A 12,500-nucleotide genomic window follows, 5' to 3' on the forward strand; every position below is an offset into this window, starting at 1 on the left:
TTTTGCTTTTTTTTCTATTTCTGTTTTTTTTTTTTTTCTTTTTCGTCCTTCCCACTTTTCTTTTATTTCTCTTTTATTAACAATTTCTTTTTATTTTTCATTTTTAGATTTCACCCGCTTCTTTTTTTTTTATTCTTACTCTGTCTATTCCATTAGCAGTCTGCCTGCCGATATATCTGTCTGTCCGTCTGTCTATCTGTGCTATCTATCTGCATATCCGTCTATCTGTCTTTTCTGTCAGTCAGTTTGTCTGTTCTATGTCTATCTTTTTCTATCTATCAGTCTGTCTGTTCAATCTATCTGTCTGTCTGTTCGATCTATGTCTGTCTGTTCAATCTATCTGTCTTTTCTATCTATCTGTCTGCCTTTTCTACTTATCTATCTGTTCAGTCTATCTGTCTGTCTGTTCAATCTATTTGTCTGTCTGTGCGGCTGTCGCGCGAGTGCCTGTCTCTGAGTCTCCCTCTCTTCTTCAGTGAAGCATCCCAGAAAGACTTGTTTATCTTAAATATGGGAGAGAGTACCTGTTTTCTCTCGTTTTTTCTACCAATTCATCCTTCTTCCTCTCCTCCCTTGCCCTGCTCTGTCTGTCTGTCCGACTAACTCTCCCTGTCTGTCTATCTCTATCTATTTATTCGTCTATCTGTTAGTTTGTCTGTCTGTCTGTCTGTTCCCACTCTCTCTCTACACACACACACACACATATATATGTGTGCGTGTGTGTGTCTGTGTGTGTATGTGTGTGTGTGTATGTGTGTGTGTGTATGTGTGTGTGTGTATGTGTGCGTTTGTGTGTGTATGTGTGTGTGTGTGTATGTGTGTGTGTGTATGTGTGTGTGTGTATGTGTGAGTGTGTGTGTATGTGTGTGAGTGTGTGTGTGTATGTGTGTGTATGTGTATGTGTATGTTTGTATGTGTGTGTATATGTGTATGTGTCCATAAGTAGAAGAAAAAAATCCTTGAATGACGAATCCCCTTGTATCAAAAAAAAAAAAAAAAAAAGAATTTTGACCCAGCTGACTGAGTCCCCCCTGACACCCTCCCTTTCCTCCAAGAAGAAACAGACCTCGGGATAAGACGCCTTTAATCCTGGAAGTGTCCCAATAGTTATAAAGTCTTCCCCGACCTCCTCGAAGGCAGATGCAATGTGACCATAAAGATGTTTATTGTTTTTGTTTCCAATAGGGATTTTGTTGACTAGTATCGCGCCACCATAAGCATTCATATAAAGATCTGTATTTGAATTGTACTGCATGTATTGGAATTACAATCAGAGATCCACCATTGTTCTCAATCTTATATTGATATTTTCCTTAATCGTATCATGTTTTTTTTCCAGCATCTTAAACAACTTTTAGGCTAGAAAGGTAAACAACATTTTATTTATTTTTTGTTGTGGATTACTCACTGAAGAGATAAGAGTTCAATATTCTACTCCATATATACTCTATACCAGTATACCAAATCCTTCAACAACATCATTACGATCGTTTCTAGAAGAAATTGACAATTAAATGAAAAAAGTAGAATAGAAAAGAACAGAAAAGAATATACTGAGCAAATTGAATTCAATCCTACATCCATCTCCTCGAGATAAAGATAAAGACTCGAAGACCCTGATCAAGAATGACTTTAAAGGGGCGGTAACACAAGTTTTTCAGCAATAAGTCGGTGGTAACTTCAACTTTTCCACTTCCCTCAACTTCCGAATTCGCATAATCTACTACTTCGTCCCAGTTTAGAAGCGGCTGATTTGTGTCGTTTGGAAATCGGCGAAATTGGCACAAAAAGTGTTTCTGTAGTCTGCTAAGAAAAGAATACTTAATTATATAAATAATAATCATCATGATATTTCAATTAATACGATTTTTAAATAGATATTGCATTTAACATTCTTATTTTTTGAAAATATTTATTATTCTTACACGAATACCCATTTGAAAGCGTCCCTGATGTCATCATTGTTTACATACGCACGTCTTCCAAGTTCCTCAGAGAATCTGGCCTATATCCATCCTCCAAACGAAATTCCTGCGGCAGATTATGATAAAAACTTTTACTATTTCATCTCTGCAACCACGAACGAACCCTCACGCGTCATTTTAGCAATCGCTGAGCCTCCATTTCTACAGCAGATGACACATAACCTGCGAGGAGGGCCGCGCGGGCAACCATTAGACGCCATGTTTGTTGCTGAAATCGAGCGCATAGGCGATGGTTCCGTTCGCTCCGTGTGGCCAGCAAGTTTGGAAAAATCGCCCACAGGGGAACATCGTCTGTTAAATCATACAAAAAACGGGATCCTGAGAAAAATCGCCCACAGGGTAACATCGTCTGTTAAATCACACCACAAACGGGTTCCTGAGAAAAATCGCCCACAGGGGAACATCGTCTGTTAAATCACACAAAAAACGGGTTCCTGAGAAAAATCGCCCACAGGGGAACATCGTCTGTTAAATCATACAAAAAACGGGTTCCTGAGAAAAATCGCCCACAGGGGAACATCGTCTGTTAAATCACACAAAAAACGGGTTCCTGAGAAAAATCGCCCACAGGGGAACATCGTCTGTTAAATCACACAAAAAACGGGTTCCTGAGAAAAATCGCCCACAGGGGAACATCGTCTGTTAAATCACACAAAAAACGGGTTCCTGAGAAAAATCGCCCACAGGGGAACATCGTCTGTTAATTCATACAAAAAACGGGTTCCTGAGAAAAATCGCCCACAGGGGAACATCGTCTGTTAAATCATACAAAAAACGGGTTCCTGAGAAAAATCGCCCACAGGGGAACATCGTCTGTTAAATCACACAAAAAACGGGTTCCTGAGAAAAATCGCCCACAGGGGAACATCGTCTGTTAAATCATAAAAAAAACGGGTTCCTGAGAAAAATCGCCCACAGGGGAACATCGTCTGTTAAATCATACAAAAAACGGGATCCTGAGAAAAATCGCCCACAGGGGAACATCGTCTGTTAAATCATACAAAAAACGGGTTCCTGAGAAAAATCGCCCACAGGGGAACATCGTCTGTTAAATCATACAAAAAACGGGTTCCTGAGAAAAATCGCCCACAGGGGAACATCGTCTGTTAAATCATACAAAAAACGGGATCCTGAGAAAAATCGCCCACAGGGGAACATCGTCTGTTAAATCATAAAAAAAACGGGTTCCTGAGAAAAATCGCCCACAGGGGAACATCGTCTGTTAAATCATAAAAAAAACGGGTTCCTGAGAAAAATCGCCCACAGGGGAACATCGCCTGTTAAATCATAAAAAAAACGGGATCCTGAGAAAAATCGCCCACAGGGGAACATCGTCTGTTAAATCATACAAAAAACGGGTTGCTGAGAAAAATCGCCCACAGGGGAACATCGTCTGTTAAATCATACAAAAAACGGGATCCTGAGAAAAATCGCCCACAGGGGAACATCGTCTGTTAAATCTTACAAATAACGGGATCCTGAGAAAAATCGCCCACAGGGGAACATCGTCTGTTAAATCTTACAAAAAACGGGTTCCTGAGAAAAATCGCCCACAGGGGAACATCGTCTGTTAAATCTTACAAAAAACGGGTTGCTGAGAAAAATCGCCCACAGGGGAACATCGTCTGTTAAATCAAACAAAAAACGGGTTGCTGAGAAAAATCGCCCACAGGGGAACATCGTCTGTTAAATCTTACAAAAAACGGGTTGCTGAGAAAAATCGCCCACAGGGGAACATCGTCTGTTAAATCATACAAAAAACGGGTTGCTGAGAAAAATCGCCCACAGGGGAACATCGTCTGTTAAATCAAACAAAAAACGGGTTGCTGAGAAAAATCGCCCACAGGGGAACATCGTCTGTTAAATCACACAAAAAACGGGTTGCTGAGAAAAATCGCCCACAGGGGAACATCGTCTGTTAAATCATACAAAAAACGGGTTGCTGAGAAAAATCGCCCACAGGGGAACATCGTCTGTTAAATCACACAAAAAACGGGTTGCTGAGAAAAATCGCCCACAGGGGAACATCGTCTGTTAAATCATACAAAAAACGGGTTCCTGAGAAAAATCGCCCACAGGGGAACATCGTCTGTTAAATCAAACAAAAAACGGGTTGCTGAGAAAAATCGCCCACAGGGGAACATCGTCTGTTAAATCACACAAAAAACGGGTTGCTGAGAAAAATCGCCCACAGGGGAACATCGTCTGTTAAATCATACAAAAAACGGGTTGCTGAGAAAAATCGCCCACAGGGGAACATCGTCTGTTAAATCACACAAAAAACGGGTTCCTGAGAAAAATCGCCCACAGGGGAACATCGCCTGTTAAATCACACAAAAAACGGGTTGCTGAGAAAAATCGCCCACAGGGGAACATCGCCTGTTAAATCACACAAAAAACGGGTTCCTGAGAAAAATCGCCCACAGGGGAACATCGTCTGTTAAATCATACAAAAAACGGGTTCCTGAGAAAAATCGCCCACAGGGGAACATCGTCTGTTAAATCACACAAAAAACGGGTTGCTGAGAAAAATCGCCCACAGGGGAACATCGTCTGTTAAATCATACAAAAAACGGGTTCCTGAGAAAAATCGCCCACAGGGGAACATCGTCTGTTAAATCAAACAAAAAACGGGTTGCTGAGAAAAATCGCCCACAGGGGAACATCGTCTGTTAAATCACACAAAAAACGGGTTGCTGAGAAAAATCGCCCACAGGGGAACATCGTCTGTTAAATCATACAAAAAACGGGTTCCTGAGAAAAATCGCCCACAGGGGAACATCGCCTGTTAAATCAAACAAAAAACGGGTTGCTGAGAAAAATCGCCCACAGGGGAACATCGTCTGTTAAATCACACAAAAAACGGGTTGCTGAGAAAAATCGCCCACAGGGGAACATCGTCTGTTAAATCATACAAAAAACGGGTTGCTGAGAAAAATCGCCCACAGGGGAACATCGTCTGTTAAATCACACAAAAAACGGGTTGCTGAGAAAAATCGCCCACAGGGGAACATCGTCTGTTAAATCACACAAAAAACGGGTTGCTGAGAAAAATCGCCCACAGGGGAACATCGTCTGTTAAATCAAACAAAAAACGGGTTGCTGAGAAAAATCGCCCACAGGGGAACATCGTCTGTTAAATCAAACAAAAAACGGGTTGCTGAGAAAAATCGCCCACAGGGGAACATCGTCTGTTAAATCACACAAAAAACGGGTTGCTGAGAAAAATCGCCCACAGGGGAACATCGTCTGTTAAATCATACAAAAAACGGGTTCCTGAGAAAAATCGCCCACAGGGGAACATCGTCTGTTAAATCACACAAAAAACGGGTTGCTGAGAAAAATCGCCCACAGGGGAACATCGCCTGTTAAATCATACAAAAAACGGGTTCCTGAGAAAAATCGCCCACAGGGGAACATCGCCTGTTAAATCATACAAAAAACGGGTTCCTGAGAAAAATCGCCCACAGGGGAACATCGCCTGTTAAAGCATACAAAAAACGGGATCCTGAGAAAAATCGCCCACAGGGGAACATCGTCTGTTAAATCATACAAAAAACGGGTTCCTGAGAAAAATCGCCCACAGGGGAACATCGCCTGTTAAATCATACAAAAAACGGGTTCCTGAGAAAAATCGCCCACAGGGGAACATCGCCTGTTAAATCATACAAAAAACGGGATCCTGAGAAAAATCGCCCACAGGGGAACATCGTCTGTTAAATCATACAAAAAACGGGTTCCTGAGAAAAATCGCCCACAGGGGAACATCGCCTGTTAAATCATACAAAAAACGGGTTCCTGAGAAAAATCGCCCACAGGGGAACATCGCCTGTTAAATCATACAAAAAACGGGATCCTGAGAAAAATCGCCCACAGGGGAACATCGCCTGTTAAATCATACAAAAAACGGGTTCCTGAGAAAAATCGCCCACAGGGGAACATCGCCTGTTAAAGCATACAAAAAACGGGATCCTGAGAAAAATCGCCCACAGGGGAACATCGTCTGTTAAATCAAACAAAAAACGGGATCCTGAGAAAAATCGCCCACAGGGGAACATCGCCTGTTAAATCATACAAAAAACGGGTTCCTGAGAAAAATCGCCCACAGGGGAACATCGCCTGTTAAAGCATACAAAAAACGGGATCCTGAGAAAAATCGCCCACAGGGGAACATCGTCTGTTAAATCATACAAAAAACGGGTTCCTGAGAAAAATCGCCCACAGGGGAACATCGCCTGTTAAATCATACAAAAAACGGGTTCCTGAGAAAAATCGCCCACAGGGGAACATCGTCTGTTAAATCATACAAAAAACGGGTTCCTGAGAAAAATCGCCCACAGGGGAACATCGTCTGTTAAATCATACAAAAAACGGGTTCCTGAGAAAAATCGCCCACAGGGGAACATCGTCTGTTAAATCATACAAAAAACGGGTTCCTGAGAAAAATCGCCCACAGGGGAACATCGCCTGTTAAATCATACAAAAAACGGGTTCCTGAGAAAAATCGCCCACAGGGGAACATCGTCTGTTAAATCACACAAAAAACGGGTTGCTGAGAAAAATCGCCCACAGGGGAACATCGTCTGTTAAATCACACAAAAAACGGGTTGCTGAGAAAAATCGCCCACAGGGGAACATCGTCTGTTAAATCACACAAAAAACGGGTTGCTGAGAAAAATCGCCCACAGGGGAACATCGTCTGTTAAATCATACAAAAAACGGGTTCCTGAGAAAAATCGCCCACAGGGGAACATCGTCTGTTAAATCATACAAAAAACGGGTTCCTGAGAAAAATCGCCCACAGGGGAACATCGTCTGTTAAATCATACAAAAAACGGGTTCCTGAGAAAAATCGCCCACAGGGGAACATCGTCTGTTAAATCACACAAAAAACGGGTTCCTGAGAAAAATCGCCCACAGGGGAACATCGTCTGTTAAATCACACAAAAAACGGGTTGCTGAGAAAAATCGCCCACAGGGGAACATCGTCTGTTAAATCACACAAAAAACGGGTTCCTGAGAAAAATCGCCCACAGGGGAACATCGTCTGTTAAATCACACAAAAAACGGGTTGCTGAGAAAAATCGCCCACAGGGGAACATCGTCTGTTAAATCACACAAAAAACGGGTTCCTGAGAAAAATCGCCCACAGGGGAACATCGCCTGTTAAATCACACAAAAAACGGGTTGCTGAGAAAAATCGCCCACAGGGGAACATCGTCTGTTAAATCACACAAAAAACGGGTTGCTGAGAAAAATCGCCCACAGGGGAACATCGTCTGTTAAATCACACAAAAAACGGGTTGCTGAGAAAAATCGCCCACAGGGGAACATCGTCTGTTAAATCATACAAAAAACGGGTTGCTGAGAAAAATCGCCCACAGGGGAACATCGTCTGTTAAATCAAACAAAAAACGGGATCCTGAGAAAAATCGCCCACAGGGGAACATCGTCTGTTAAATCATACAAAAAACGGGTTCCTGAGAAAAATCGCCCACAGGGGAACATCGCCTGTTAAATCATACAAAAAACGGGTTCCTGAGAAAAATCGCCCACAGGGGAACATCGCCTGTTAAATCATACAAAAAACGGGTTCCTGAGAAAAATCGCCCACAGGGGAACATCGCCTGTTAAATCATACAAAAAACGGGTTCCTGAGAAAAATCGCCCACAGGGGAACATCGCCTGTTAAATCATACAAAAAACGGGTTCCTGAGAAAAATCGCCCACAGGGGAACATCGCCTGTTAAATCATACAAAAAACGGGTTCCTGAGAAAAATCGCCCACAGGGGAACATCGCCTGTTAAATCATACAAAAAACGGGTTCCTGAGAAAAATCGCCCACAGGGGAACATCGCCTGTTAAATCATACAAAAAAACGGGTTGCTGAGAAAAATCGCCCACAGGGGAACATCGCCTGTTAAATCATACAAAAAACGGGTTGCTGAGAAAAATCGCCCACAGGGGAACATCGTCTGTTAAATCAAACAAAAAACGGGATCCTGAGAAAAATCGCCCACAGGGGAACATCGCCTGTTAAATCATACAAAAAACGGGTTCCTGAGAAAAATCGCCCACAGGGGAACATCGCCTGTTAAATCATACAAAAAACGGGATCCTGAGAAAAATCGCCCACAGGGGAACATCGTCTGTTAAATCATACAAAAAACGGGTTGCTGAGAAAAATCGCCCACAGGGGAACATCGTCTGTTAAATCATACAAAAAACGGGTTGCTGAGAAAAATCGCCCACAGGGGAACATCGTCTGTTAAATCAAACAAAAAACGGGATCCTGAGAAAAATCGCCCACAGGGGAACATCGTCTGTTAAATCAAACAAAAAACGGGTTCCTGAGAAAAATCGCCCACAGGGGAACATCGCCTGTTAAATCATACAAAAAACGGGATCCTGAGAAAAATCGCCCACAGGGGAACATCGTCTGTTAAATCATACAAAAAACGGGTTCCTGAGAAAAATCGCCCACAGGGGAACATCGCCTGTTAAATCATACAAAAAACGGGATCCTGAGAAAAATCGCCCACAGGGGAACATCGTCTGTTAAATCATACAAAAAACGGGTTGCTGAGAAAAATCGCCCACAGGGGAACATCGTCTGTTAAATCAAACAAAAAACGGGATCCTGAGAAAAATCGCCCACAGGGGAACATCGTCTGTTAAATCATACAAAAAAACGGGTTCCTGAGAAAAATCGCCCACAGGGGAACATCGCCTGTTAAATCATACAAAAAACGGGTTCCTGAGAAAAATCGCCCACAGGGGAACATCGCCTGTTAAATCATACAAAAAACGGGTTCCTGAGAAAAATCGCCCACAGGGGAACATCGCCTGTTAAATCATACAAAAAACGGGTTCCTGAGAAAAATCGCCCACAGGGGAACATCGCCTGTTAAATCATACAAAAAACGGGTTCCTGAGAAAAATCGCCCACAGGGGAACATCGCCTGTTAAATCAAACAAAAAACGGGATCCTGAGAAAAATCGCCCACAGGGGAACATCGCCTGTTAAATCATACAAAAAACGGGTTCCTGAGAAAAATCGCCCACAGGGGAACATCGCCTGTTAAATCATACAAAAAACGGGTTCCTGAGAAAAATCGCCCACAGGGGAACATCGCCTGTTAAATCATACAAAAAACGGGATCCTGAGAAAAATCGCCCACAGGGGAACATCGTCTGTTAAATCATACAAAAAACGGGTTCCTGAGAAAAATCGCCCACAGGGGAACATCGCCTGTTAAATCATACAAAAAACGGGATCCTGAGAAAAATCGCCCACAGGGGAACATCGTCTGTTAAATCAAACAAAAAACGGGATCCTGAGAAAAATCGCCCACAGGGGAACATCGTCTGTTAAATCATACAAAAAACGGGTTCCTGAGAAAAATCGCCCACAGGGGAACATCGCCTGTTAAATCATACAAAAAACGGGATCCTGAGAAAAATCGCCCACAGGGGAACATCGTCTGTTAAATCATACAAAAAACGGGTTCCTGAGAAAAATCGCCCACAGGGGAACATCGTCTGTTAAATCATACAAAAAACGGGTTCCTGAGAAAAATCGCCCACAGGGGAACATCGCCTGTTAAATCATACAAAAAACGGGATCCTGAGAAAAATCGCCCACAGGGGAACATCGTCTGTTAAATCAAACAAAAAACGGGATCCTGAGAAAAATCGCCCACAGGGGAACATCGTCTGTTAAATCATACAAAAAACGGGTTCCTGAGAAAAATCGCCCACAGGGGAACATCGTCTGTTAAATCATACAAAAAACGGGTTCCTGAGAAAAATCGCCCACAGGGGAACATCGCCTGTTAAATCATACAAAAAACGGGTTCCTGAGAAAAATCGCCCACAGGGGAACATCGTCTGTTAAATCATACAAAAAACGGGATCCTGAGAAAAATCGCCCACAGGGGAACATCGTCTGTTAAATCACACAAAAAACGGGTTCCTGAGAAAAATCGCCCACAGGGGAACATCGCCTGTTAAATCATACAAAAAACGGGTTCCTGAGAAAAATCGCCCACAGGGGAACATCGCCTGTTAAATCATACAAAAAACGGGTTCCTGAGAAAAATCGCCCACAGGGGAACATCGTCTGTTAAATCATACAAAAAACGGGTTCCTGAGAAAAATCGCCCACAGGGGAACATCGCCTGTTAAATCATACAAAAAAAAAAACAAAAAAAAACGGGATCCTGAGAAAAATCGCCCACAGGGGAACATCGCCTGTTAAATCATACAAAAAAAAAAACAAAAAAAAACGGGATCCTGAGAAAAATCGCCCACAGGGGAACATCGCCTGTTAAATCATACAAAAAACGGGTTCCTGAGAAAAATCGCCCACAGGGGAACATCGCCTGTTAAATCATACAAAAAACGGGATCCTGAGAAAAATCGCCCACAGGGGAACATCGTCTGTTAAATCATACAAAAAACGGGTTCCTGAGAAAAATCGCCCACAGGGGAACATCGCCTGTTAAATCATACAAAAAACGGGTTCCTGAGAAAAATCGCCCACAGGGGAACATCGCCTGTTAAATCATACAAAAAACGGGATCCTGAGAAAAATCGCCCACAGGGGAACATCGTCTGTTAAATCATACAAAAAACGGGTTCCTGAGAAAAATCGCCCACAGGGGAACATCGTCTGTTAAATCATACAAAAAACGGGTTCCTGAGAAAAATCGCCCACAGGGGAACATCGTCTGTTAAATCATACAAAAAACGGGATCCTGAGAAAAATCGCCCACAGGGGAACATCGTCTGTTAAATCATACAAAAAACGGGTTCCTGAGAAAAATCGCCCACAGGGGAACATCGTCTGTTAAATCATACAAAAAACGGGATCCTGAGAAAAATCGCCCACAGGGGAACATCGTCTGTTAAATCATACAAAAAACGGGTTCCTGAGAAAAATCGCCCACAGGGGAACATCGCCTGTTAAATCATACAAAAAACGGGTTCCTGAGAAAAATCGCCCACAGGGGAACATCGTCTGTTAAATCATACAAAAAACGGGTTCCTGAGAAAAATCGCCCACAGGGGAACATCGCCTGTTAAATCATACAAAAAACGGGTTCCTGAGAAAAATCGCCCACAGGGGAACATCGTCTGTTAAATCATACAAAAAACGGGTTCCTGAGAAAAATCGCCCACAGGGGAACATCGCCTGTTAAATCATACAAAAAACGGGTTCCTGAGAAAAATCGCCCACAGGGGAACATCGTCTGTTAAATCATACAAAAAACGGGTTCCTGAGAAAAATCGCCCACAGGGGAACATCGTCTGTTAAATCATACAAAAAACGGGTTCCTGAGAAAAATCGCCCACAGGGGAACATCGTCTGTTAAATCATACAAAAAACGGGTTCCTGAGAAAAATCGCCCACAGGGGAACATCGTCTGTTAAATCAAACAAAAAACGGGATCCTGAGAAAAATCGCCCACAGGGGAACATCGTCTGTTAAATCATACAAAAAACGGGTTCCTGAGAAAAATCGCCCACAGGGGAACATCGTCTGTTAAATCATACAAAAAACGGGTTCCTGAGAAAAATCGCCCACAGGGGAACATCGCCTGTTAAATCTTACAAAAAACGGGATCCTGAGAAAAATCGCCCACAGGGGAACATCGTCTGTTAAATCACACAAAAAACGGGTTGCTGAGAAAAATCGCCCACAGGGGAACATCGCCTGTTAAATCATACAAAAAACGGGTTCCTGAGAAAAATCGCCCACAGGGGAACATCGCCTGTTAAATCATACAAAAAACGGGATCCTGAGAAAAATCGCCCACAGGGGAACATCGTCTGTTAAATCACACAAAAAACGGGTTCCTGAGAAAAATCGCCCACAGGGGAACATCGCCTGTTAAATCATACAAAAAACGGGTTCCTGAGAAAAATCGCCCACAGGGGAACATCGTCTGTTAAATCATACAAAAAAACGGGTTCCTGAGAAAAATCGCCCACAGGGGAACATCGTCTGTTAAATCATACAAAAAAACGGGTTCCTGAGAAAAATCGCCCACAGGGGAACATCGCCTGTTAAATCATACAAAAAAACGGGTTCCTGAGAAAAATCGCCCACAGGGGAACATCGTCTGTTAAATCATACAAAAAACGGGTTCCTGAGAAAAATCGCCCACAGGGGAACATCGTCTGTTAAATCATACAAAAAAACGGGTTCCTGAGAAAAATCGCCCACAGGGGAACATCGTCTGTTAAATCATACAAAAAACGGGTTCCTGAGAAAAATCGCCCACAGGGGAACATCGTCTGTTAAATCATACAAAAAACGGGTTCCTGAGAAAAATCGCCCACAGGGGAACATCGTCTGTTAAATCTTACAAAAAACGGGTTCCTGAGAAAAATCGCCCACAGGGGAACATCGTCTGTTAAATCATACAAAAAAACGGGTTCCTGAGAAAAATCGCCCACAGGGGAACATCGTCTGTTAAATCATACAAAAAACGGGTTCCTGAGAAAAA

This window comes from Penaeus vannamei, chromosome 1 (assembly GCF_042767895.1).
Source record: "Penaeus vannamei isolate JL-2024 chromosome 1, ASM4276789v1, whole genome shotgun sequence".
Taxonomy (NCBI): domain Eukaryota; kingdom Metazoa; phylum Arthropoda; class Malacostraca; order Decapoda; family Penaeidae; genus Penaeus; species Penaeus vannamei.